We start from the raw sequence: 27,511 nt of genomic DNA on the forward strand, positions 1-27,511 counted from the left end.
ACATGTTACATTGTATTTAGCTAAACGCTGGCTGCAGTGATGTTCCACCTTGGCCAGTGATTGGCAGGTTGAGCATCAGTGTCATGTAACTGCCCTGGGCACCAGGAAGAATTACATGACACTGCCGCTTAGCCTATCACTGGCCATGGCAAATAACTAAGCACAGTGTTACCAGACCCCAGAATCTAGAAGAAGACCGGGGCCAGAGGATGGGAGACTAATATCAGCGGCACCAGGGAAGCAGTATAAGGTAAGTTGAAATCTTGATGGTTCTGTGAGCTTCTTCTATGAATCACGATCTTCAGTTATTTCCATATATTTTCAATCGGATTTAAGTAAGTGTTTGGGACATTCTAGCAGCTTTCTTTTCTTTCATTCAAATTATTAGAGAAATCATTTGGCTGTGTGTTTGGGATCATTGTCTCGCTGAAATGTCTTGATTCACTTAATCATCCTGATAGTTGGCAGCAGAGTTTGGTAAATTTGTCCATTTATTCTTTTTTCAATTATCTGAAGTTTGCCAGTAACATTTTCTTAACCCCTTAAGGACCCAACCAATTTTATTCTTAACCCCTTAACGACACAGGACGTATATTTACGTCCTGCGCCGGCTCCCGCGATATGAAGCGGGATCGCGCCGCGATCCTGCATCATATAGCGTCGGTCCCGGCGCTCATCAACGGCCGGGACCCGCGGCTAATACCACACATCGCCGATCGCGGCGATGTGCGGTATTAACCCTTTAGAAGCGGTGGTCAAAGCTGACCGCCGCTTCTAAAGTGAAACTGAAAGTGACCCGGCTGCTCAGTCGGGCTGTTCGGGACCACCGCGGTGAAATCGCGGCGTCCCGAACAGCTGACCGGACACCGAGAGGGCCCTTACCTGCCTCCTCGGTGTCCGATCGACGAATGACTGCTCCGTGCCTGAGATCCAGGCAGGAGCAGTCAAGCGCCGATAATGCTGATCACAGGCGTGTTAATACACGCCTGTGATCAGCATAGGAGATAAGTGTGTGCAGTGTTATAGGTCCCTATGGGACCTATAACACTGCAAAAAAAATGTAAAAAAAAAGTGTTAATAAAGGTCATCTAACCCCTTCCCTAATAAAAGTTTGAATCACCCCCCTTTTCCCATAAAAAAAAAAAACAGTGTAAAAAAAAAAAAAAAACATGTGGTATCACCGCGTGCATAAACATCCAAACTATAAAAATATATCATTAATTAAACCGCACGGTCAATGGCGTACGCGCAAAAAAATTCCAAAGTCCAAAAAAGCGTATTTTGGTCACTTTTTATACCATTACAAAAATGAATAAAAAGTGATCAAAAAGTCCGATCAAAACAAAAATCATACCGATAAAAACTTCAGATCACGGCGCAAAAAATGAGTCCTCATACCGCCCTGTACGTGGAAAAATAAAAAAGTTATAGGGGTCAGAAGATGACATTTTTAAACGTATACATTTTCCTGCATGTAGTTATGATTTTTTCCAGAAGTGCGACAAAATCAAACCTATATAAGTAGGGTATCATTTTAACCGTATGGACCTACAGAATAATGAAAAGGTGTAATTTTTACCGAAATATGCACTGCGTAGAAACGGAAGCCCCCAAAAGTTACAAAATGGCATTTTTTTTTCAATTTGGCGCACAATGATTTTTTTTTTGTTTCACCATGCATTTTTGGGTAAAATGACTAACTTCACTGCAAAGTAGAATTGGTGATGCAAAAAATAAGCCATAATATAGATTTTTAGGTGGAAAATTGAAAGGGGTATGATTTTTAAAATGTAGGGAGGAAAAAACGAAAGTGCAAAAACGGAAAAACCCTGAGTCCTTAAGGGGTTAAGGACCCGAGCATTTTTTTTGAACATCTGACCACTGCCACTTTAGGCATTAATAACTCTGGGATGGTTTTTCTTATGAATTTGATTCCAAGATTGTTTTTTTGTGACATATTCTACTTTAACATATTGGTAAATTTTCGTCAATACTTGAATCCTTTCTTGGTGAAAGATTCCAAAATTTTATGAAAAACTTAAAAATGTTGCATTATTCTAACTTTGAAGCTCTTCTTGTACGGAAAATAGACATTCCAAATAAATTATATATTGATTCACATACACAATATGTCTACTTAAGATTTGCATCATAAACTTGACATGTTTTTACTTTTGGAAGACATCAGAGAGCTTCAAAGTCCAGCAGCAATTTTCCAATTTAAAAATAAAATTAAAAAATCTGGATTTTTGGTATCAGTTCAGTTTTGAAGTGGATTTGAGGGGTCTTCATATTAGAAATACTCCATAAATGAATCCATTATAAAAATGGCACCCCTCAAAGTATTCAAAATGACATTTAGAAAGTTTGTTTACCCTTTAGGTGTTTCACAGGAATAGCAGCAAAGTGAAGGAGAAAATTCAAAATCATAATTTTTTACACTAACATGTTCTTGTAGACCCAGTTTTTGAATTTTTACAAGCAGTGGAGTGTAAATGCTCACTGCACCCCTTGTTACAGTCCTTGAAGGGTGTAGTTTCCAAAATGGGGGTCACATGTGGGGGGAAGGGTCCACTGTTCTGGCACCATGGGGGCTTTGTAAACACACATAGTCTTCAATTCCAGGCACATTCTCTCTCCAAAAGCCCTATGGCACGCCCTCTCTTCTGAGCGCCGCAGAGCACTTTATGTCCACACATATTTATATACTCAGAAGAAATGGTGTTACAAATTTTGGGAGGCTTTTTTCCTATTACCACTTGTGAAAATGAAAAATTTGTGTTTACATCAATATTTTTGTGAAAAAATAAAAAAATTTCATTTTCACGTCCAACTTTAATGAAAATTCTTCAAACACCTTTGCATGGGGCTGGAGGGGACTGGAATTCCCATGGGCGTACAGGTACACACTGGGTCCCTAAGTCCCAGGATGTCAGGGCGTACCTGTAAGCCCTGGGTCCTTAAGGGGTTAAAACCAGCTCCACACCCTGATGTTTCCAGCTCCAAACTTCACTGTTGGTATGGAGTTTTTAGGGTGATGTTCAGTGGCATTTCTCCTCAAAACATGGTGTGTATTTTGGCATTCAAACAATTCAGTTTTTCTCTCCTGACCACACGATATTCTCTCAGTATTTCACTGGCTTTTCCAAATGTTGTGCTGCAAACTTTATACAAGCTTCAACATGCTTTATATTCAGCAAAGGAGTCTTGCGTGGTGGTGAGTGTGCATACAGGTCATGGCAGGGAGTGCATTATTTTTTTTTTTTTAAACAATAGTACCTAATTTCAGGTCTTTTCTAAGATCTCCACAAGTGCTCCGTGGCTCTTGGACAACTCTTCTGATTATTCATTTCACTCCTCGGTCAGAAATCTTGTGAGGAGCACCTGGTTGAGATAAATTTATGCCTCAACCATGTTTCTTGTGTGACACTTTGGCAATGAGACCTGAACGTTTTATAACTGATAGATTTCAGTTGTTGTCTTGGCTTTCCATACCTTTTTTGCGCCTCCTTTTCTTTGTGTGTTTAATACTTTTTTCATTTCACATTATTACATAACTTAATTTCTGAGCTTATTTGTGTGTTTAGATTACTTGAGTTGTTACCAACATCTGGTGAATTTCAAGTCAATATCACCTTTGGAAACAGTGTTTATAAATTTAATGAGAAAAATGCTGATGGTGTTCAATCCTCTCAAGGGAAGGGGGGGGGGTGTCTGCTTATGCAGCCGCTTCAATGAGTCATCTCTTGTCCATTACTTATGGACAAGCCTGATGCTACTGCAGGGCTGGTTAGTGTCCCAGTAGGACCCCTAGTGGAGGTATTTTCAGGAGCAATTTTCTTTATGAAAACAATTTGGTAACAGTAACAACATTTTTGTTTTTGGATCTGTCAGTGCCCATTTAAGCCATCACTTCAACTGCGATGCCTTGGGTATATAGCCCCCTCTAGATCATATCACACGCGCACTTCCTCTTAAAATTAGGACTCTGGCTTGGCCTTTCCTAAAAACAAATTTTCTTTACCATGATTTTCCAGTTGATTTATATGTGTGTTTTAGTTCATGTAACTTTGGCTTGAGGTCATGCCCCTAACATTCTCCTTTAACCCCTTCCCGACCCATGACATACATGTACGTCATTACCGGAAAGGTTTTCGCCACAGATGTGCGTCATGCAGACACTGGCCGCTACTCACGGTATCCCGGCATCCTGCTATCACCAATAGCTTGCCATCTTGCCTCTGGATCTAAGGGGGTTTCATCCCCCCCTCCACCCTCACTGTAAACGCTACTATCAGCTAGTCAAATCTGGCCGCGTTTTGCAATGAAAATCCTGAGCAGAGCAGTGTGTGTGTCCTGATCAAAAATGTCCCCAGTGTCTTGTTCCCCTTCCTCGATGTCCCATCCCCCTTCCCTGATGTCCCTTACCGGTCTCCAGCTCCCGCAGCTGTGCCCTCCGGCATGCTTCACTTCCGGGTTAAGCGAGTGCACTAATATATATATATATATATATATATATATATATATGTATACATATATATATATATTTTTTTTTTATTTTTTTATTTTTTTTTGTAAATGCGCTGTTTAGTTGTACAACAGCTCCCCCTAGTCTCCTAAACCTGCTACTGCATCTTGTGCTTGTCAGGGCAGACACTAGGGGGAGCTGTTCTACAGAAGTAAAAAATAAAATAAAAATTATATATATATATATATATATATATATATATATACATATATATATATATATATATATATACACATATATATTCAGAATTCAAGTGGTTGCAAAAAAATGTGATTTAGAATTTTCGAAGAAAATTTGAAAAAATGCTAATATTATTATAAGCCATCTATTGTTGTAAAGAGTTTCAAACATAGAGAAATGAAAATGTTTCCAATTTTTCACAATGTTTTTCACAAAAATTGCTACATGTATCAACATAAATTTACCACTAATATAAAGTAGAATATGTCTTGAAAAAATCTCTGAATCACTTTGCCAGGTAAAAGCAGTTCAAAATTATTACCACTTAAAGAGACACATCAGATTTGAAAAAACAGACTGGGTCATAAAGGTCAAAACTAGCTGGGTCATGAAGTGGTTACAATGTTTTAATACACCTTTAAAATGATTGTTACCTGAATGATAATGCAATACAAAAAGAGTCCCCCGCTCAGCTTACAAGTAAGTAGGGTGCTATTGAATGCTTACAACTAGCAATAGACAAAAAAAGAAAAAGTGAAAAACACTATGGACAATGCACACCTAAACAATGCAAAACTTGTAAAGTTTATTAGAGCAACAGAAAAAAAACATAACATTTAAAAACACTTTAAAAGCTCAAGACTAACTACCACATGAGAGAGCCAGTATTGGTCACTTTCTGGAAAACCTGTAAATCCATTACCACTGCAAAGTAACTTACTGCAAAAAGTTGAAAAGAAACTACTTAGGCGCATGTGCAACATTTCAAGCATACAGTTTAGGCAAAAAAAAGAAGCTCTAGAGACAATGATAAATCTCCCCCATAGAGTTTGTTGACCCATTCTTTGTTGTATACAAATACAGAAAAAGTCCAGCGCCAATCGGTAAGTGGATTAAAACTTCAAGGCTTTATTGAAATCCTTTAAAATAGCAACTGACAAGCATGAACATGAGGCAATGGCTCAGTTTGACGCGTTTCGTGGTATCCCACTTTATCAAAAGCATACTGCAAGCATTACACACACCATTAAAATAGATAAACTCCAAATGACAAATAACAATCAGCTGAAGAAACAATTAAAACAATGGGTAACACATATGCAATAGGTTCTCATGAGCATGGGGTCAAGAATTAACCCTTAACATACAGAAATCAAGAAGAAAAATATATGTGTAGAAATATACATCTAACATTCATGCAAGTGAAAAATATCTTTCTTTATAAATTTTTTTCTCTGTACATATTTCATATTTTGTCTCCATATTCTTGCATGTTCTGAGAAAGAAGATAACATTCAAGCCTGCGGATGGAAATAATTCACTTGTATAATACAATACAAAAATGCATATTTTTGAAAAACGCAAGCTTCAGAATGTGAACAAATCCCAAAGTGTTGATCACAGTATAACACTTCTGTTGTTAAAGGGGTACTCCGGCGCTTAGACATCTTATCCCCTATCCAAAGGATAGGGGATAAGATGCCTGATCGCGGGGGTCCCGGGAACAGCTTGACACCGCTGTGCCCTACACTCATGGTACGATGAAGGGCCACCGAGATTTGGACATGCAGTGGAGGCCGAGGACATGCTGGAGGATGAGGAGGCGGCGTTGCACACTGTAACAGGACCAACTGCCTGGGAGCAAGAGCGTGGAGGAGGAAGCGGTGTGACCTGTCCAAGTTGCTGTTGTGGCTGTGCAGGAACCACATTTACCCAGTGGGCCGTAAAAGACAAGTATAGTTGCAGCTCCACACGTCGGCGCTGCCGTGTACTTTTGAACACACCGACAGGCTCAAGGACTGGCCCACCTTCTCTTGTACAAACTTATGCAGGGCTGGTACTGCCTTCTTCGCAAAGAAATGACGGCTTGGGACTCTCCACCTCGGCTCGGCACAAGCCATCAATTCTCTGAAAGGCCACCATTCTCTCCTGCCACCATGCTGACTGCCAACCGTGCTACCGCCTTGCTGCCTCAAGGGCAACTTGCAACTCTCTTCTGCTGTTGATGATGAAGCCCCTTCTGCACCCGGCTCCCAATTGCGATCGGCTTCATCATCATCAACAGGTGTGTGCACGTCACTGATGTCCTCCTCAGGTTCCCCAACAGTGTCTGCTTCAGGACCTTGAACACTTGCAACACCGCCTCCCACGTCACTCTCTGCATCACTACTTGGCCGCCTAGCGGAGCAAGCGGCGCATGTCTCCTCCCCTTCTTGGCTGTCCAGTAGATGCTGACTGTCCTCTATTGGATCGTCCTCAGTAAATAGTGGAGCTGAACCCACAGCATAAGATACTTCTTTAGGAGAGGGAACAGCATAGGACAAAGGCAATTGGAGGACACGGACTGCTCCCGGGCCATGCCAACTGAGGGTTGTGTCTGAGGAACCCACCGACTGTTGACTGGGGGTGTCAGATGTCACTTGTGATGACGTGGATGAGCATGTTAACCAATCGATGACTGCAGATGGGTTGCTGGTGGAGACACGACCGCTGGCTGATAACGGGAGCTCAGGACTCTCGCTGTGACTCCTGCTGCCACTCGCCCCAATTGTGCTGCCAACTCTGCCTGAAATATTTTTGCCTCTGCCACTCCTCTGTGCACGTCCTGGCACTTCTCTGCCTGACATACTTAGTGCGTTTATGAGGGTATTACAATACACTACACTACTCTTTAAACAGTATTTGTCTAGAACAGCAGCAGGTGATTACTTACGGCTGTCCTTTCACAGTATGTAGGCCCTTTACAGATTAACAGGTACAAGATGGTACACTACTTGGATGTACGTATGCGGTATGCACTGATGAGGGCAGTATGATGCGCAACTATAGGCAGAAAAAAAGTCAGTATTTTTTAAAAACACCAGCTGGTTAATACTATTGTTTGGACTTTGACGGTATGGAGCACCTTGACAGATTAACAGGTACTAAATGGTACAATACTTGGATGTATCTACGCGGTATGCACTTAGGAGGGCAGTAATATGTGTAACTATACGCAGAAAAAAACTCTGTATTTTTTAAAAACACCAGCCGGTGAATACTATTGTTTGAACTTTGACGATATGGAGCACCTTGACAGATTAACAGGTACTAAATGGTACAATATTTGGATATACCTATGCGGTATGCACTGATGAGGGCAGTAATATGTGTAACTATACGCAGAAAAAACTCTGTATTTAAAAAAAAAAAAAAAACAGCCGGTGAACACTATTGTTTGGACTTGCACAGTATGTAGCCCCTTGGCAGATTAACAGGTACAAAATGGTACAAATGCACTACAGTCCACTGAACAATAACAAATTTCTGAACAGCAGCAGGACCCAACAGTGCAGCACCACAACAAAAAAAACTAAAAATACAGGGATTAAACCCTAAATTGCACTCTGTCACACAATTCTGAGCAGCAGAAGATTTGTGGAGCAAAAAAAAAACTCAATTGGGCTGAAAAATGAGGAGATAAGATGCTTCAGAAAGTTCAGCCAGCTTGGAGATCTGCATGAGGCAGCTGACAGGTATCTGCCCCTCTCTTCTGCAATGCTCAATAACGTGAATAGGAGGTTTAGCTATCAATGATCCTTCTCAGTGTAACAGCAAAGCACTCTGCACTCCTGTCTTTCTTTCCCTAATGCTGATATGACTAGCAGTTGCAGTGTAACGCTGTGGTATGAGCTATTTACACACACGCAGTCCCGTCCTCTCCATCTGAGTGCATAGATGAAATGAAGAGAGGCAAGATGGCCGCTGATTATATAGGGGCTGTGACATCACAGGGGTCAGTGAACACTGATAGGCTGCATCTCACATGTGATTCAGGGTCAGCCCGACTACCTTCATTCCTGCCGCTATTTTCCGCCCTCCGATAATCCCCTGCCCCATGTACTCACATGTGGATCCGCCATCTTAGGTCTCCAATATCCTGGAATGATGTAAAATGGAGTTTAATGAAGCGATTCGCGCGATCGAATCACGGCGATATTTGCATTCGTTGCAAATCAAATTTTTCATGAAATTCGTAACAAATTCAGGTTCGTCAACTTCGATTTGCTCATCTCTAGTCCCGATGCTCCCAGAGTTGTCCTCAGTGGACGCCTTATTTGTGGGATTGGGTCTGTTGTACACTGAATCGGACCGTGCTGCATACACTGAGAGTCAATTGCGCACATTAAAGCAAGGTCGCAGACCAGTAGAGGAGTACTTTGCAGAATTTAGAAAGTGGTGTGTGGCCTCCAACTGGAAAGCTCCAGCCTTGATTTGTCAGTTCAGGCTAGTGTTATCTGACACCTCAAAGGACATGCTTGTTACTTATCCTTCTCCTGATACCCTTGACCAAGCCATGACTCTAGCTGTACATTTGGATAGATGTTTGCGATAATGCAAACGGGAGAGTTCTTCATCCTCGGTCTCTCCTGTCCTGCTTGATTCCTCTCCTGTTTCCAAATCATTCCCTGAGGATGAACCTATGCAGATAGGGTCCATTCATACTCGGGAAGAATGCAAGAGGTTTCGTCTAATCTCTGGCCTGTGTTTCTACTGTGGAGAGGACACTAATTTCATCTCCTCCTGTGTCAAGCGTCAGCATCCAAGTGGCATTCGTGGTGGCCACTTGGGCGCACAGGTATGTCATGCCTCCCAGAGAGCTACGCCTGGCAGAGTTCTTCTGGGGGGCATTGTTCCTACTAATGTACAATCTGATTTTACTTCTAAGAGTATTATGAAGCCTGTTTTGCATCAGCCTCTGGTTAAATCGGCATCTTGTGACATCATTGGCAATAAGAGTCTGAAGAGCACTCCAGTTGTTTTGCGGTCAGAGAGTAGTAATGAGGATACGGAGGATGACTGTGAGGACACCAATGAGTGGTGTGATTTGGAGCATGAGGTTACAGATAAGGACATTGATGGTCAATCTGTATCCAAGTCAAGACCTCTTTACTCTCAGGTTGTGAAGGTTCCAGTGGCCCCTCCTAAAAGGGTGGGGGGGGGGGTGCTGTCAGAACCTATAGGGTTAAAAGGTTCTGACAGGTTCTTTGTTGTTTTATTTGTTGCTGGGTTATGCCCACTGTCTGACTGGTCAGCTGACCTTGATTGGAGCACCTGTTCTGGCTCCATAGAAGCTGGCAGTCTTCCCCCAGTCAGTGCTTGCTATAGAGCTCAGTTTGTACTCTAGCTAGCTGTCTTCTGTATTTGTTATACCAGGCTACTTGAACCTTTGGCTCCTCTTTCTGTCTATTCTCTCTGGTATTAGTGATTTTGTACGGTGACTTCTCCTGGCTTCAGACGCGGATAGTTGACATTGGACTTATTGTGTGACTGTTTAGTCTTTCTTGTTAGTCTGTCTGTTATCTTACTGTTCCTGGACCTAGTCTGTGTCATTGTAGTTTATTATTTTGACAATTACGTCTCTCACGTATATAGGAAGGGACTGTCTCCGTGGTTGTGGACCTGTTATTTAGGACAGGTACGCAAGTAGGCAGGGACAGGGGGAGTGGGTGAGAATAGTGTGCACTCCTTTCCCTGTCCAGATGTGACAACTGGTGATTATAATACAGCCACAGTAATCCTAACATGCTATAGAGGCATTATTCACAGTACCAAATTTCTTCAGTAAGGCTGGGTTCACACCACGTTTTTGCAATACAGTTCCAAATCAGGTTTTTGATAAAAACGGATTCCTCAATACCTGACTAAACTGTATCAAAACATGTATCAAAAAATGATGTCCGTTTACATCCGTTTTAAAGAAAAAAATGTATACGTTTTTAACTTTTCATTCCATTATGAATAAAGTCTCACTTGTTTGATTGAAATTCCAAGAAAAAAAACCATGCCAAGTCAAAAACCAGATGGTGAAAACCGGATGGAACCATACGCACATATTCAGTTTTGTACGGTTCCCATTGGTAGGCTACGGTTTTGAGTAAGGGAAAAAAAACGGACAAAACTGTACAGGATGCAAAATGGACACAACTTTCTGCATCTTTTTGCATACAGTTTTCAATGGAGAGTCAATGCTTACGGTTTTCAATACGGTTCCATACGGTTTTCAAATTTTGCAAAAACATGGTGTAAACCCAGCCTAAAGCAGATTTCAGTAGACAGACTTTGAAACCCAAATCCACACTGTAAAACTTTCAATCTCATGTCCTTAATTGCCAATTAGTTCTTGGAAAAGGCAGAGGTTCACTTACTTTTTTCCTTCCTGCACTGTGGATGTTTACTCAATCCGCTGATTGATTGTTGTTAGATTAGTTAGATCATGTTTTGTCTACATTTGTGCCTTAGCAATGAGACATTGTTTTATTAGTAATTATTGGAGAAATCCAAGGAATTGTACTGTATTGGCCTTGGAATCAAAATATGTTGTGTACCCCTGATAGTGCACACTTGTCATAATCTTTTACATTTTGTTCTTTTATTGTGATTGTGGCATGGTTTAGGGCTTAGCAATCTTTTTAAATTTCTTAAATACTTCTTCTGAACTTTTTTTCAAACTTTTTGTTCATTTTATGTGATTTTACGTTTATTAGAGTTTTTCTACTTGAAAATAACTCAATAAACTTTTGTACCTTTTCTGGTACAGGTTCGTAAACATCCTAATGCACTATGTAGTACACTATTATGTGCAAGCAATTTGTTTTACAGACAGATATAGTATGCTGAAGTACTTCAAAAAGTCAGACACAAAGGATATGTAACAGACATTCAATATTAATGCATCTGATAAAATAAATGGGTACACATTTTATAAGAGTTCATCAGGTTGAACATCTCTTTTTATTTCAAAAGTTAAACCAGAAGGCAAAAGGGCAGTGAATACATAAGGAAATAGAAAACTTTTAAATATTCTTAAGAATTTTATTATGTTATTCACAATAATGTGATCATATTTTTTCAGCTGCTCATTTACCCCTATGCTTTTTTAAGCCATTGTAAGCACCTGTCAGTTAGATCTACAGGAGACTCGAAAGGGGTCTGGGGGTGACCACCACACAGGGAGGCTTTGGTGCAGCAAGGAGGAAAGATAGAATGCATCCCCACCCCCCAAGAAATCATGCATCCACCACCCCCCTATTTGTGCTCATTGGTGTCTGTATTGCCATCCCTCTGCCCAATTAAAATAGCCAGCCCAGATCTGTGGGTGGCTGGCAACTTAATAGGATCTAAGTCCTATAGACACACATGCTCTTGAATAATACCACCCATATGGTGGAATTACTGTGGCTACCAGCAGACACATAGGCTTCAAGCCTGCAGCCTAAGCTGCAGAATAAGATCCCTGCAGGAGCCGATGATATGATGTCATTGCACCTGCCAGGGCATCCTCTCGCAGTTCCTAGGCGGCAGGCCTGAAACAGAAAAGCTCAGTTCATCATGGGAACCAAGGTAGGAAAGTATTAATTTAATTATTTTAATATTGGGGCCACAATAACTAAATACATAATAAATACAGAGAAATATGGGGGACAGTAATAATAACAGGGTTTTATTACAGAGGACAATATGGGGAGACAGTAATACCAAGGAGGGCATTATTCCAGTGGACAATATGGGGACAGTACTTCTAAGTGGGTGGGGGTGGGGTCATTATTACAGTGGACAATATGGGGACAGTACTTCTAAGTGGGTGGGGTCATTATTACAGTGGACAATATAGGGGACATTTATACAAAGAGGAGCATTATTACATAGAGGGCAATATAGGGGACAATAATACTAAGGGGGCATTATGCGGTACTAAATAAAAAAATTGAGGCACTTTATAATGCATGTTATAAACGATTTCACCGGGCACAGTGTGTTTGGAGTTTAAGGCTATGGTGAACATTGTAAAGATTTTCTGGGGTGGCTTAGTTTTAGGGGCTATAATATGGGGCAGTATTACATTCAGAGGGTACAGTGTGTAGCAAAGGGGGACTGACACTTCATGAGCCCCCAGGAAATAGAAGTTTATGGGGCTTCCATGTGCTCACCCTTTAGAGACACTCCACCAACATACAATATCATTTATTTCTTCCTCTGTACAGTCTGCTGGGGGTGATAGTACTGTGATTCCTCTATCCACACTCCTGTCACTCTCAGGCAGCCTGTACATGCTGAGATCTCATAGTGATAGGAATGTGCTATTTGACAGCCAGAAGGGATTTTCAATGCTGGCACTGCCTGCCTCGCTGACGTACATTTACAGGGGAGGTGGAGTCAGTGCAGTCAGGCTTCAGGCACTAGAGAGAAAGGCATTCTCCAATATCTGAAGTTTGGCTGCGCTTACTCCCCCCATTAAGTGTAGGCAGCACAGCAATGAGTACAGGCTGTAAGTGTTGACAGCAATAAGTTTGGGCTATAAGTGTACATTGGTGTGATGCCCCTATATGGTACAGTGAGACTTACACTTACAGCCTGTAAGTTACAAAGCTGTGCATTGTAAGATGGCTCCGTTCCCCTAGCGGGTGGCACCTGGGGTGAATAACCCCTGTCTGAGGGATAGGAGTGTGAATACAACAATCACAACACAATTACCTCAGACAGCCGATGCAGCTCTGGAGGTGACTGTAGTATAAGACAGCAGAATGGGAAGTGCAGCTCTAGAGGTAACAGAAGGTTGAGACATGACGTAACAGCAGAATAGTGACTACAGTTCTAGAGGTGACTAGAGTATAAAATATGATGCAAAAGCAGAATAGTGTGTACAGCTTTTGAGGTGTCAGGAGGATAAGTCATAATGTAACAACAGAATAGTGGCTGCAGCTTTGGAGGTAACAGGAGGATAGGCATGCCCTATCCTCCTGTTACCTCCAAAGCTGCAGCCACTATGTTACAGCAGAATAGTGGCTACAGCTCTGGGGTTGACTGGAGGATAAGACATGATGTAACAACAGAATAGTGGCTGCAGCTTTGGAGGTGACAGGAGGATAGGGCATGATGTTACAGCAGAATAGTGGCTACAGCTCTGGGGTTGACTGGAGGATAAGACATGATGTAACAACAGAATAGTGGCTGCAGCTTTGGAGGTGACAGGAGGATAGGGCATGATGTTACAGCAGAATAGTGGCTACAGCTCTGGGGTTGACTGGAGGATAAGACATGATGTAACAGCAGAATACTGGCTGCAGTTCTGGAGGTGACAGAAGGATAAGACATGATTTAACAGTAGAATAATGACTGGAGAATAATGTATGGTGTAAAAGCAGAATAGTGAGTGCAGCTCAGCTCAGCTGAGTGCAGCTACCAGCAAGTGCCCCAGCTGGAGGGGTTTAAGAAGTTCTGGCAGGGTACGCAGTGGTTTTACTTTTTTTTTTTTTTTAACCCCTTAAGGACTCAGGGTTTTTCTGTTTTTGCACTTTCGTTTTTTCCTCCTTACCTTTTAAAAATCATAACTCTTTCAATTTTCCACCTAAAAATCCATATTATGGCTTATTTTTTGCGTCGCCAATTCTACTTTGCAGTGACATTAGTCATTTTACCCAAAAATGCACGGCGAAACGAAAAAAAAAATCGTGCGACAAAATCGAAAAAAAAACGCCATTTTGTAAATTTTGGGGGCTTCCGTTTCTACGCAGTGCATATTTCAGTAAAAATGACACCTTATCATTATTCTGTAGGTCCATATGGTTAAAATGATACCCTACTTATATAGGTTTGATTTTGTCGCACTTCTGGAAAAAATCATAACTACATGCAGGAAAATTTATACGTTTAAAAATGTCATCTTCTGACCCCTATAACTTTTTTATTTTTCCACGTACAGGGCGGTATGAGGGCTCATTTTTTGCGCTGTGATCTGAAGTTTTTATCGGTATGATTTTTGTTTTGATCAAACTTTTGATCACTTTTTATTCATTTTTTTAATGGTATAAAAAGTGACCAAAATACGCTTTTTTGGACTTTGGAATTTTTTTGCGTGTACGTCATTGACCGTGCAGTTTAATTAATGATATATTTTTATAGTTCAGACATTTATGCACGCGGCGATACCACATATGTTTATTTATTTATTTTTTACACTGTTTTATTTTTTTTCTGGGAAAAGGGGGGTGATTCAAACTTTTATTAGGGAAGGGGTTAAATGACCTTTATTAACACTTTTTTTACATTTTTTTGCAGTGTTATAGGTCATAGGTTATAGGTCATAGGGACCTATAACACTGCACACACTGATCTCCTATGCTGATCACTGGCGTGTATTAACACGCCTGTGATCAGCATTATCGGCGCTTGACTGCTCCTGCCTGGATCTCAGGCACGGAGCAGTCATTCGTCGATCGGACACCGAGGAGGCAGGTAAGGGCCCTCCCGGTGTCCGGTCAGCTGTTCGGGACGCCGCGATTTCACCGCGGCGGTCCCGAACAGCCCGACTGAGCAGCCGGGATACTTTCAGTTTCACTTTAGAAGTGGCGGTCAGCTTTGACCGCCGCTTCTAAAGGGTTAATACCACACATCGCCGCGATCGGAGATGTGTGGTATTAGCCGCGGGTCCCGGCCGTTGATGAGCGCCGGGACCGACGCGATATGATGCAGGATCGCGGCGCGATCCCGCTTCATATCGCGGGAGCAGGCGCAGGACGTAAATATACTTCCTGCGTCGTTAAGGGGTTAATATTTTTCTTTATTAAAAATTTCACAGAATTAAACAGAAAAAGAGAATATAAAACTACAAAAAAAAATATTTTCACACCGAATAATTCCAATCTTACATTTGGACACATTATATACACTATGTAAATAAGCATTACAAATGTATCTTCTCTTATTCATCACAATAATGAGTTCCCAAATTCCCAACCCAACCCACCCACCCACCGAGTAGACTGGAGAAAGGCCAAGTCCTTAAAGGGGCATTCCAGGGCAAAAAAATTTTTATATATCAACTGGCTCAGTTAAACAGATTTGTAAATTAGTAATAAGAATAGGGTATTAGTCCTCAGCTCAATATCAAAAAGATTAAATGGTGGATGTCTGGTATCAATAATAGAGGAAAAAATGGATATAATAAAAATAGTATTTATTATGTATTAAATAGTGCATTCCCGCAGGGCCCAAGGTGGCGCACAAATGGTTAAAAGATACAATAAAATATAAAAATGCAGTAGATTGTTACACTACAGAGCGAACATATATGGTACTGATAACACTCTCAATAGCAATGTATCTATTATGGCTGCCAGCCGTATAATGATACACTGGATGTAACTGTTGCATATAGTGCTACACTTATCAGAGTGATAGTGTATATGGTGTACACAAAGATAGAATAGGAACGTTCCTCCTGGAAAGAAAATGGCTTGGTGTCAAAGAAGCCTTCTATGCAATAGATATACAAAATTTCCTGTAAATGGTGAAAATGGCAGTCCTGTAGATGGTAAAGTTGTGTCCTGTAAAATAAATCCTAAGATTGTCCTGAGAAAATGTCCTGTAATATAATCATATGCTGTAACAGATATGGCATACAGATCAGTTTGTATGATGGATATTGAAGCTAGATCGCTGTTACAGGTTTTTCCACTCCACAATCAAGTGGTCTGCAAATGAAATATAATAGCTGGCACAATTGTGCCACTCACCGCACCGCTGGTGGACAGATGGACGATGGTCAGATGCGCTCTAGCCGGGGCGACGTGATGGTCGCAAGATGTGCAGCCGCTCTCACCGGCGAGCTGTCCCTTGGTGTCAGGTGCGCTCTAGCCGGGGCGGCGTGATGATCGCGAGGTATGCAGCCGCTCTCACCGGCGAGTTGTCCCTTGGCGTCTGACGTCACAGGTCAGCTGATTGCAGGTCAGCTGACCTTGTGCGGGAGGCTGGTGAGCACTGGATGACGTTGGATGTAAATGGTACGTGCAGATAGAAGAATTATTCCAATGGTGGAGGGTTCTATACCGGTTCAGCAGATGGATTTCGATGCAGAACCATGTAGTAGGTGGATGATAGATGGTAAATGGATGAAGTCTCTCCAGAGAGGAACTCTCCGATAAGTGCTTGTATAGCCGCAGCTGTAGTGTGAACTGGACAAATATGCAAGGCTCAATCACAGTCACCACAGTCACCACAGTCATTTACAAATCTGTTTAACTTTCCGGAGCCAGTTGATATATATAAAAAACAGGTTTTGCCTGGAACACCCCTTTAAAGCTTGAAATAGAGGAGGCTGAGCTGAGGAGAATTGCTGTCCTGGAGGGGAGCAATTTATTTAGGAAGAAGCTTCTTAATGATGATCACTTTTCAAATTTGAAATCCCCAGGAAAGAGGGGAGGATGGGGGTTATTGTCCGGCAGATAGTGAGAGCAGTAGTGAAGATGAGGCACAAGACATTTAGACTGAAGAAGCTGAGACCTCTGTATCGGCAAGTGAGGAAGATGTAGAAGACAGTTTGCAGCCGGCGCAGAGTGTGCAAAAGTGTGAATACTACCCATGCAAGTATAACTGCAGGACACGTGGCATTACCACCCTCATCAGGTGAAAGTGCTGGTGAAGAGGAGGAAGGTGGTGGTGCCCTGCTGGCATAGATTGTGAAGTTGGAATCCACAATCCATTTACATAATTTCAGTTTTGGTGAGGATCTGGGAGAGGAACAATTAATAAAGCAGTAGATGAAAGGCCAGAAGAAACCATCGGAGCGAGTAAACATGGTTTATGTTCCTATTGTGCACCCCGAGCCGGCTGCAAATTTAGTTCAGTATGCAGATCCCGGTAATCTGCCTGTCCCCCCTTCTGCAAGTTTAGAGTGGGGCCAGAACACTGGGAAGAATACAGTAAAGATGGCAGAGAGCACTGGCCTTGCTTGTCAAGTAGGGGGCTGGTACCAGTAGAGATACTGCCAAGGGGCCTGACAATGTTGTGGACAAGGTGACGTGTCCCCAGTCAGGGGACTTTGACGCTGTGGGTAACTCCTCTGCGGGCGGAGGAGAGGAGTTTCTGAGTGCCAGGGGCTGGTATGAAGCTCATGTGGCCAGGCAATGGGGAAGGTGAGGGAGAGGGAAGCTCCCAAAGCAGGTCTGGCACTATGGGGCAGTCCTCTGCAGGTGATGGAAGGAGTGTCCATGTGTCTGGAACCGGAGCTCCGTTTTCCACAACCCAGTCAGCAGTGTCCAGCTCTTTTGAGTTGCAGCCCTTTGGTGGAGCTGTTGGGGGCAGAGCTGTCAGTGGAGGACTGGTTTCACAGGTACAAGACATAAACCGAGAAATGCTAGTGGCAGTCGAAGAAATTGAAGCTGTGGTATTGGCGGAGACTAAGGGCAAAGTATGTGACAAAGAAACTTCTTCCAAAATTCCTAAAGGGAAGACAGCTGCAAGGTCGAGTGTGTCCAAGGAAGCCAAGGATTCAAGTGTAAAACCCAGTAGAGATATTATAAAGCCAGTTAGATTAAGTCCAGTACAGTTAGGCATAAGGAGACAGTCACTGAGGATATATCTAATGTTGTGTGTAATGTAATGCCTAATGTTATGTCTGATGTTACTGCCTCTACTGTTGTTTCTAGGGGGAGTGGGGTCGGTTCTGCTGCCCCCCCCCCCCCCCCCCCACCATGGTGGCTGCTCTGATAAGGAGTTATGCTAATGTCGCTGCTGGGGGTCCTAGGGGATCCTCATCTCTTAATCCAGGAGAAGGTAACTTGCATTGAAGCCTCCTGGAGGCATTAAGAAGAGGGTATAGAACTCTCCAAGTAGAGGGCCAGGAGGTTGACTTGTCTTTTTGGATAGAAAGACATGGACTTGGGGCATTCCGAGTGCATATTGAGGATATGCTCTGGTCCCTTTCAACATGTGGCAGGAGAGTGGCCGGAGGAACGTGGCCTGTCTAGTGTGGAGAGGCGATAATGCTTGCCAATTAAATCTTTGCTCTGATCCACTCCTTCCATACCTCTGAGCTTAACATCAGTTTTGTGAGGCCAGAGGGGCTCCAGCTCTAATCACGTGCTGTTGAAGGACTAGCCCGTCTGGCGGGATTTCGCTGTGAAGACTGTATCCCGCCAGAGTTTTTTCAAGAAAGTGACCGCTCTGCCACATAACAAGTCTCTTTCTTGCTATGTCATCATGACCTGGCTGAGCAGGTATTAGGTGGTGATGGACGTCCCCCTTAAAAACCTGGATGAACATGGCATTTGGTCCAGAGCCTGGACGTTTTCTGCCCACCTCCGTTGTTCAGGCAACATTGTCACGCACATTCCATCATCTGCCTTCCTCTCCCTCGATAGGCTCCAAGCCTTTTACCAGGGACCGCAGAAGCCCCCTTTAGCTCAAACTGCACTAAGCAAATGTGTACATTGTGTTCTGCGGAGGATCATCTGGCTGCCACCTGTGGTCAGATTGGTTGTAACTTGTGTGGTGACCTTGGTCACCCGTTTAGCCGGTGTCCCTGCTCATTCTCCAATGCTGCGGCAGCCCGGGATGGGGAGAGCCATGAAGTTGCCTCATCTGGGGAGGGAACTATTCTATTTTTTGTCTACAAAAGTTATCAGCTTACAAGTAGAGTACAAGTTATGTCGTCCAGTGGCCCCGGCTATATTTATGGACTATATTTTCACATGCAAATTATATGCTTACTTAGCAGTGCCAACATATGTCTCTTTTCCATGTTTAGTATCCAATATTACTGCTACTTACACATGCAAAAAGACTATAGAAAATAAAGAAATGACAGCATTGTCTTATGTTTTTCTTTCATTTAGAAGAACACCTTTAGGCAATGGTGGCTATTAGTTAAAACAAGTCAGCTTTCCATTAAGCTCAGAAAAATCTTTAACTTGCTGAGTTTAGAATTTGAAATTACACTTTATCTAGTTTCATAAACATTTCCAATGGTTATTTCTTTGCATTCTCTGTTTCCTGGATTTGCTCATAGCATGGTTAGCAGGAGGAACACAGGGGGTGACCAGATATCAAGATTGTGTCTTCTGAGGACTTGCTTCTGTGTGGACAGTTTGATGTCTAGCAGCCAGGAAAAACAACAACCAGCAACAGATTGTATCCATAGCGCATTAGAATTCTCAGAAAGGCTAATAAACAAACTGCATCACACTACACTCTCTAGTCAGTAACTAGAGAGTCTCGCTGGGAGGTTCAATGCATGAATCGTAAGTGGACTGTACATCAGATATTTTAGATTGGAATGTACGCTCACCATTCACTTACTCAACATGTTTTCTGCGTGTACATTTCTTTGACCTTTGGCTGCACTATTATTTCGCTGAAGGTTTGCAGCAGAAGATAAAGATTAGTCAGTAACAGTAGTTAACCCTGGATGAAGTTGACATAATTATTATTAGATCCTCATAAGTCAGCACTTTCTTAAGTGTTCTTAAATGAATCGAAAGGTTTTATCTCTGTAAAACACATTAAAATATTCTTGAGAAAAAGGGGGAAGGAAGAAGGAATATTGTCACCATACATATTACCATCAATTTCCATTTGTTACTAACCAAATCCTGTATACTGAAACCAATACTACCAATAATACCATTATACAAGGAGGAATATTATCACTATACATATTACCATCATACGGTTACTGACCAAATTCTGTATACTAAGACCAATATTACCAGTATGCAAGGAGGAAATATTCCCCCCATACAGTGACCATATAGTGATGTAGATCAGCTCTACACAGGCTCTGCAGACCATATAAGGGATTATACAGTTACCTCAGTTGAGGTCTTCTCTAATCGGAGTAGTTCACTTTCCTTTTTCTTCTCCTTCTGGCCCAGACCGTCATGATGACTTCTTCCTTTCACTAATCTCCTCAGAACCTGCCAGAGAAACATTTTAGGCTCCCCACTTTTCGTGCACCTATAATGCTCCATACAGTAATAATAGAGTGGCTAGATAAGTGGGTTGGGGAGGAGTAGGTAGGTCCGTCCAACACCCATGAGGTAGTTAGGTCGCTCCAGAAAGTAGACAGGTCCCTTCACATAGTTTCCCTCATTATACAGGCGCCCAGAGTAGGGAGGTACCACCTGTAGGTAGGTCCCTGTGTAGATAGCTTCCCCTTGTAGATAGTTACTCCCTGTATGCAGTAGCAGCCCCCCATAAGTAGGGGTTACTGCCTGTAGGTAGGCCCCCCTGTATATAGTTGCAGCCCCCCATATACAGTAGTAGCTCTCCCCCTTTAGGTAGTAGTAACAGTAGCAGACCCCCTTTAGGTAGGTGTTAGCTGCAGCCCCCTTTAAGTAATAGTAGTGGCAGCCCCTTATAGGTAGTAATAGAAGCAGCCCCCTTAGGTAGTAATAGATGCATCCCCCTTAGGTAGTAATAGAAGCAGCCCCTTTAGGTAGTAATAACAGTAGCCCCTTTAGGGGGTAATAAGTAGCCCCCATAGGTAGTAATAACCAGCAGCACCCCCTTAGGTAGTAATAATAACAAGTCGTGAAACACCTGTAGGGTATTAAGGTTCACATTACCCCTTGTTACGTTCCCCGAGGGGTCTAGTTTCCAAAATGGTATGCCATGTGTTTTTTTTTGCTGTTCTGGCACCATATGGGCTTCCTAAATGCGGCATTCCCCCAGAGCAAAATTTGCTTTCAAAAAGCCAAATGTGACTCCTTCTCTTCTGAGACCTGTAGTGCGCCAGCAGAGCAATTTTCACCCCCATATGGGGTGTTTTCTGAATCGGGACAAATTGGGGGGGTATTTTCTGCTATTACCCTCTACATTTTTGGGAAACCAAGCATTTTAGGTAAAACATTTTTTTTTTACATATGCAAAAGTCGTGAATCACCTGTGGGGTATTAAGGTTCACTTTACCCCTTACTACGTTCCCTGAGGGGTCTAGTTTCCAAAATGGTATGCCATGTGTTTTTTTTTTGCTGTCCTGGCACCATAGGGGCTTCCTAAAGGTGACATGCCCCCCAAAAACCATTTGTCGCTCCTTCCCTTCTGAGCCCTCTACTGCGCCCGCTGAACAATTAGCATAGACATATGAGGTATGTGCTTACTCGAGAGAAATTGGGTTTCAAATACAAGTAAAAAATTTCTCCTTTTTACCCCTTGCAAAATTCAAAAATTGGGTCTACGAGAACATGCGAGTGTAAAAAATGAAGATTTTGAATTTTCTCCTTCACTTTGCTGCTATTCCTGTGAAACACCTAAAGGGTTAATACACTTACTGAATGTCATTTTGAATACTTTGGGGGGTGTAGTTTTTATAATGGGGTCTTTTATGGGGTATTTCTAGTATGAAGACCCTTCAAATCCACTTCAAAACTGAACTGGTCCCTGAAAATAGTGAGTTTGAAAATGTTGCGAAAAATTTCAAAATTGCTGCTGAACTTTGAAGCCCTCTGGTGTCTTCCAAAAGTAAAAACATGTCAACTTGATGATGCAAACATAAAGTAGACATATGTTTATGTGAACCCAAAATTTTTTTTATTTGAATATCCATTTTCCTTACAAGCAGAGAGCTTCAAAGTTAGAAAAATGCAAAATTTTCATTTTTTTCATAAAATTCAGGGATTTTTCACCAAGAAAGGATGCAAGTTAACATAAAATTTTACCACTAAATTAAAGTAGAATATGTCACGAAAAAACTATCTCGGAATCAGAATGATAACTAAAAGCATTCCAGTTATTAATGTTTAAAGTGACAGTGGTCAGATTTGCAAAAAAACGCTCTGGTCCTTAAGTTGTAAAATGGCCTGGTCCTTAAGGGGTTAATCAGTTATGGTTCATTGTTATCGATCCAAGCTGTTTCGTTGGATTCTTGTGATAATTCCAAAGGAGATATGACTTAGACGACCATAGTGCCTCAGTCTTGAAAAAATTACATCGATTTTATTTAAATTTAAGATTTATATTAGATTCCCAAGTTTGATGTCCCGGTATATACTTTGAGCTAATACTGTATGACCACAATACCCAATCTATCAAGGAGTCACATGGCGGCACAATGACAGAGCCTAAAGGTGGCAGCAGCACAAAGAGACCATATAGTGCCAGAAAGGCCCAGTCTGGAGATGGCAACAGCCTGATAAGACCATAGGGCCTTATAATAGATAACTCTCACGTTTCAGCAGGCAGGAACACCGGTGGATGTGGATCCGCTGGACCTATGTGGCAGATGACACGGACCGTACAAGGGAGCAGAGTCTAAGGTGCCTCTGGTTTTAAGCAGAGCCTGCCGCTAAGTGGGATGGTCTTGCTGCGGCAGGTGGGACCCAGGTCACTACCCCTGGCACGGCTCGACCAGGCTGCTGAGGAATGTTAAGCACAGGTAGGATGTGGCAACTCATGGCCGGGATAGCAGAAGATCAAGGCAGGCGGTACAGTAGCGTAGTCAGGAACGTAGCAAGTGGTCAGTAGGCAGGCGGCAAAGGAGCAAGGTCAGGTCTCGGAGCAAAGGGTATTATACACGGCATGGCAATACACAGGAACGCTTTCTTTCAGCCACTAGGGCAAAAAAGATCCAGCAGAGAGTGGGGTGAGGTGCAAAAACTTATAATGAATGTACAGGTACAAAGCAGAATTACAGGTGCACTGGCCCTTTAAATCTGAGAGCTCCGGTGCGAACGTGCCCTAGGAGGCGGGGACATGTGTGCCGTAGCTTTGAGAAAACAGCAGGGGAGAGAGGTGAGTGACAGGCTGGGACTCGCATACTGGCATGTCCTGCAGTGCGAATCCCAGCCCCAATGGCCAGAAGAGAAGGAGAGGAGACAATGCGTTCATGGTGGCCAGGATGTGCAGCTGGGGCATAAGATGTCACAACAGAGAAGATTAAAGATATTTTTTAAATCTTAAATTGAAGATTTTAGATATATTAAAATTTTAAAAGTTAAATTTAAGCTGCCAACAGCATAAGGAGACTATATGGTAGCACAATGACACAGCCTGGAGCTGGCAGCAGCATGAGTAGACAATAGGGCTTCACAATCCCTAAGATTAAAAGATGAATTTTAAAATTGATATTGAAGATTTATGGTAGCTAATGCTATCATTAAATATTTTTAGGTAATGTCCAAGGCCCAGTAGCATCAGTAAACCATATAGTGGCTGAATGGCACAGCCTGGAGCTGGCGGCAGCATGTGTAGACACTAGGGCTTCACAATCCCTAAGATTAAAAGATGGATTTTAAAATTGAAATTGAAGATTTTGAAATTTAAGATCACACTCCCAAGTTTTAATGCCCCGGGCCTCGGCCTGTGGTTACAAAGGACCAAATCTAACAAGGAGTCACATGGTGGCACAATGACAGAGCCTGGAGGTGACATCAGTATGAGGAGACCATATAGTGGTTGAATGACCTCCTGGAGTTTGTGGCAGCATGAGGAGACCATAGAGTGACTGAATGGAACAGCCTGGAATTGGCTGAAGCATGTGGAGACCATATAGTGGCTGAATGGCACAGCCTGGAGGCGGTGAAGCATGTAGAAACCACATAGTGGCTGAATGACACAGCCTGGAGGTGGTGAGGCATGAGGAGACCATATAGTGGCTGAATGGAACAGCCTGGAGTTGGCTGAAGCATGAGGAGAACATATAGTGTCTGAATGGCACAGCCTGGAGGTGGCTGAAGCATGAGGAGACCATATAGTGGCTAAATGGCACAACCTGAAGTTGGCTGAAGCATGAGGAGACCATACAGTGTCTGAATGGCAAAGCCTGGAGGTGTCTGAAGCATGAGGAGACCATATAGTGGCTGAATGGCACAGCCTGGAGGTTGCTGAAGCATGAAGAGACCCTATAGTGGCTGAATGTCACAGCCTGAAGATGATGAAGCATGAAGAGACCATATAGTGGCTGAATGGCAAAGACTGGAGGTGGTAAATCATAAGGAGACAATTTAGTGGCTGAATGGCACAACCTGGAATTGGCTGAAGCATGAGGAGACCATATAGTGTCTGAATGGCACAGCCTGGAGGTGGCTGAAGCATGAGGAGACCATATAGTGGCTAAATGGCACAGCCTAGAGGTGGTGAAGCATGAGGAGACCATGTAGTGGCTGAAGGGCACATCCTGGAGGTGGCTGAAGCATGGAGACCATATAGTGGCTGAATGAGACAGCCTGGAGGTAGCAGCGGCAGCATCAGAAGTCCTGAAAGGGACCCCTGACAGAGTGGTGCGGTGGGTGGCAATACCAGTACCCAGTGATGATGGTGGGTGAAAGAAGGAGAACTTGGCATCAGGCGGGTGGAAGGATTAAAATAGTAGCTGAGGAAGGTAGGCAGAAGAAAACTGTCTTTTTTTGTCAAAGTATTGGTGTGCACAAGTAAGTATTGAGGATATGCATTACTTAAAACTTAACTTTTCTTAGGATAAAATATATGGAACCACATTTTTTTTAAAATCTAACAAAAGGAAAGGTTTGCAAAAACCACCATGTGTCACCAATACCACCAAGTATTTATGCAATGCAAAGACCTCTAAAAGGTGGAAGGGAACAACGTATGGTCCATTGTAACAGGTGTGGGTAAAATCTTCCCCTGTAAGGCCCTACTCTCGCACTATTAATTCCCTTATTGGCAAGTGTTACTCATCCTAAAATGGGCGGCCCCACACAGGAACCTCTCACTATTTCCACCTAAAAACACTGCCATTTCACATGGTTATTTAGTTTCAAATAGGGAGAGGTTCCTGTGTGCGGCTGCCTTTTTTAGGACGAGTAACACTTGCAAAGAAGGGAATTAATAATGCTAGTGTAGGGCCTTACAGGAAAAGTTTTTACCCACACCTGTTACAATGGACCATACATTGTCCCCTTCCACCTTTTAGAGGTCTTTGCATTGCATAAATTCTTAGTGGTATTGGTGGCACATGGTGTTTTTTGGACAGCTTTCCTTTTGTTACATTAAAAAAAAAAATTGGGTCCATATATTTTATCCTAAGAAAAGTTAAGTTTTATGTAATGCATATCTTTAATACTTACTTGTGGTCTAATGCAGAGGAATTTCTGAAACTGGGGACCAGCACCTTAATTATGTTTTGCAATATCCACGGCAGCACAATGAGAGAGCCTGGAGTTAGCAGCATCAGCATGAGGAGACCATAGAGTAGCACAATTAGAGAGCCTGGAGTTGGCAGCATCAGCATGAGGAGACCATATGGCGGCACAATGACAGTGCCTGGAGGTGGTAGCATCAGCATGAGGAGACCATATGGTGGCACAATGACAGAACGTGGAGGTGGTAGCATTAGCATGAGGAGACCATAGAGAAGCACAATGACAAAGCCTAGAGGCGGCAGCAGCAGCATGTGGTCCATGCCAACTGAGTCTGAGGAACTGTTGACTGGGGGTGTCAGATATCATTTGGGATGAAGTGGATGACCGAGTGAACCGATAAATCATGGCTGCTGGGTTGCTGGTCGAGACACGACTGCTAGCTGACACCGGGAGCTCAGACCTCTCGTCGCGACTCTGGCTTAGTGTTGCTCGCGAATATTCGCAATACGAATTTTATTCACGAATATCGCATATTCGCGAATATTCGTGAATATAGCGCTATATATTCGTAATTACGAATATTCGTTTTTTTAAAGTTTTTTTTTCACAGTACACATCACAGTGATCAGCCCTCTCTGCTTCCAGCTTGTGTGGTGTAAAGAAGGCTCTAATACTACTGTGTGAGACTGGTGTGCGAATTTTCGCATATGCAAATTTTTGCTTATGCTAATTTAGTATATGCTAATTTTCGCATATGTTATTTTCGCATACGCGAATTTTCGCATATTTTCGCATATGCGAAAATAAAACGAGAATATGACGAATATTTGCGAATATATGACGAATATTCGTCCATATATTCGCGAATATTCGCAAATTCTAATATGGCCTATGCCACTCAACACTACTCTGGCTGCATCACGCCCCTACTCTGCTGCGACCTCTGCTTGCGCCTGACGACTTTAGGCCTCTGCTACTCCTCTGTGCACATCCTGGCACTACTCTGCCTGACATACTTATTGCATATATGAGGGGAGTACAATACGATTCACTATGCTTAAAACAGTATTTGTCTAGGACAGCAGCAGGTATTTACTATTGGCTGTCCATTCACAGTATCTAGTCACTTGACAGATTAACAGGTACAAAACAGTACACTACTTAGATGTAGGTATGTGGTATGCACTTATGAGGGCAGAAAAATGCGCTACAGTATGCTCAAAAATACGTCTTTTTGCACAACACCAGCAGTACACAACAGTGCTGCAGCACACAGTCGCTGTGTTCTAAACCCAAAATTGCACTCTCTCACACACTATTAGGAATGGACTGCTGGGTATGTATTATAATGTCTACAGACTAGTATAACCAGCATTTGTTGTGGAACAGAGAGGGCAGAAAAATGTGCTACAGTACGCTTAAAAAAAAACATTGGAGTAAAACACCAGCCGGTGATTACTTTTGCCTGGACTTTCACAGTATCTAGGCCCTTGACATATTAACAGGTACAAAATAGTACTCTACCTTTATGTATGTATGGGGTATGCACTTACGAGGGCAGAAAAATGTGCTACTGAACGCTTAAAAAACTTATATTTGCACAACACCAGCAGTACACAGCTGTGCTGGAGCACACAAAAGCTGTGTACTAAACCCAAAATTGCACTCTGTCAAAGAATATTAGGAATGGACTGCTGGGTATTATACCGTCTACTGACTATAAAAAGCAGATGATTTGTTGTGGAACAAAGACACAAAATTGCGCTAAAAAATTATTCTCTGCTAACGTTTATGAAGTTGAGGCAGCTTGCTGAAATGTATGAGACAACACACAGCTCTCTGCCCCTCTCTGTAATACAATGCTGTAGAAAGTGACTGTGAGGTTTATGGCTGCAGTAAAAATCCTTTTCAGTGAAAAAAAGTACTGCTCTCTGTCCATCAGAAC

This window comes from Hyla sarda, chromosome 4, assembly GCF_029499605.1.
Source record: "Hyla sarda isolate aHylSar1 chromosome 4, aHylSar1.hap1, whole genome shotgun sequence".
NCBI classification, from domain to species: domain Eukaryota; kingdom Metazoa; phylum Chordata; class Amphibia; order Anura; family Hylidae; genus Hyla; species Hyla sarda.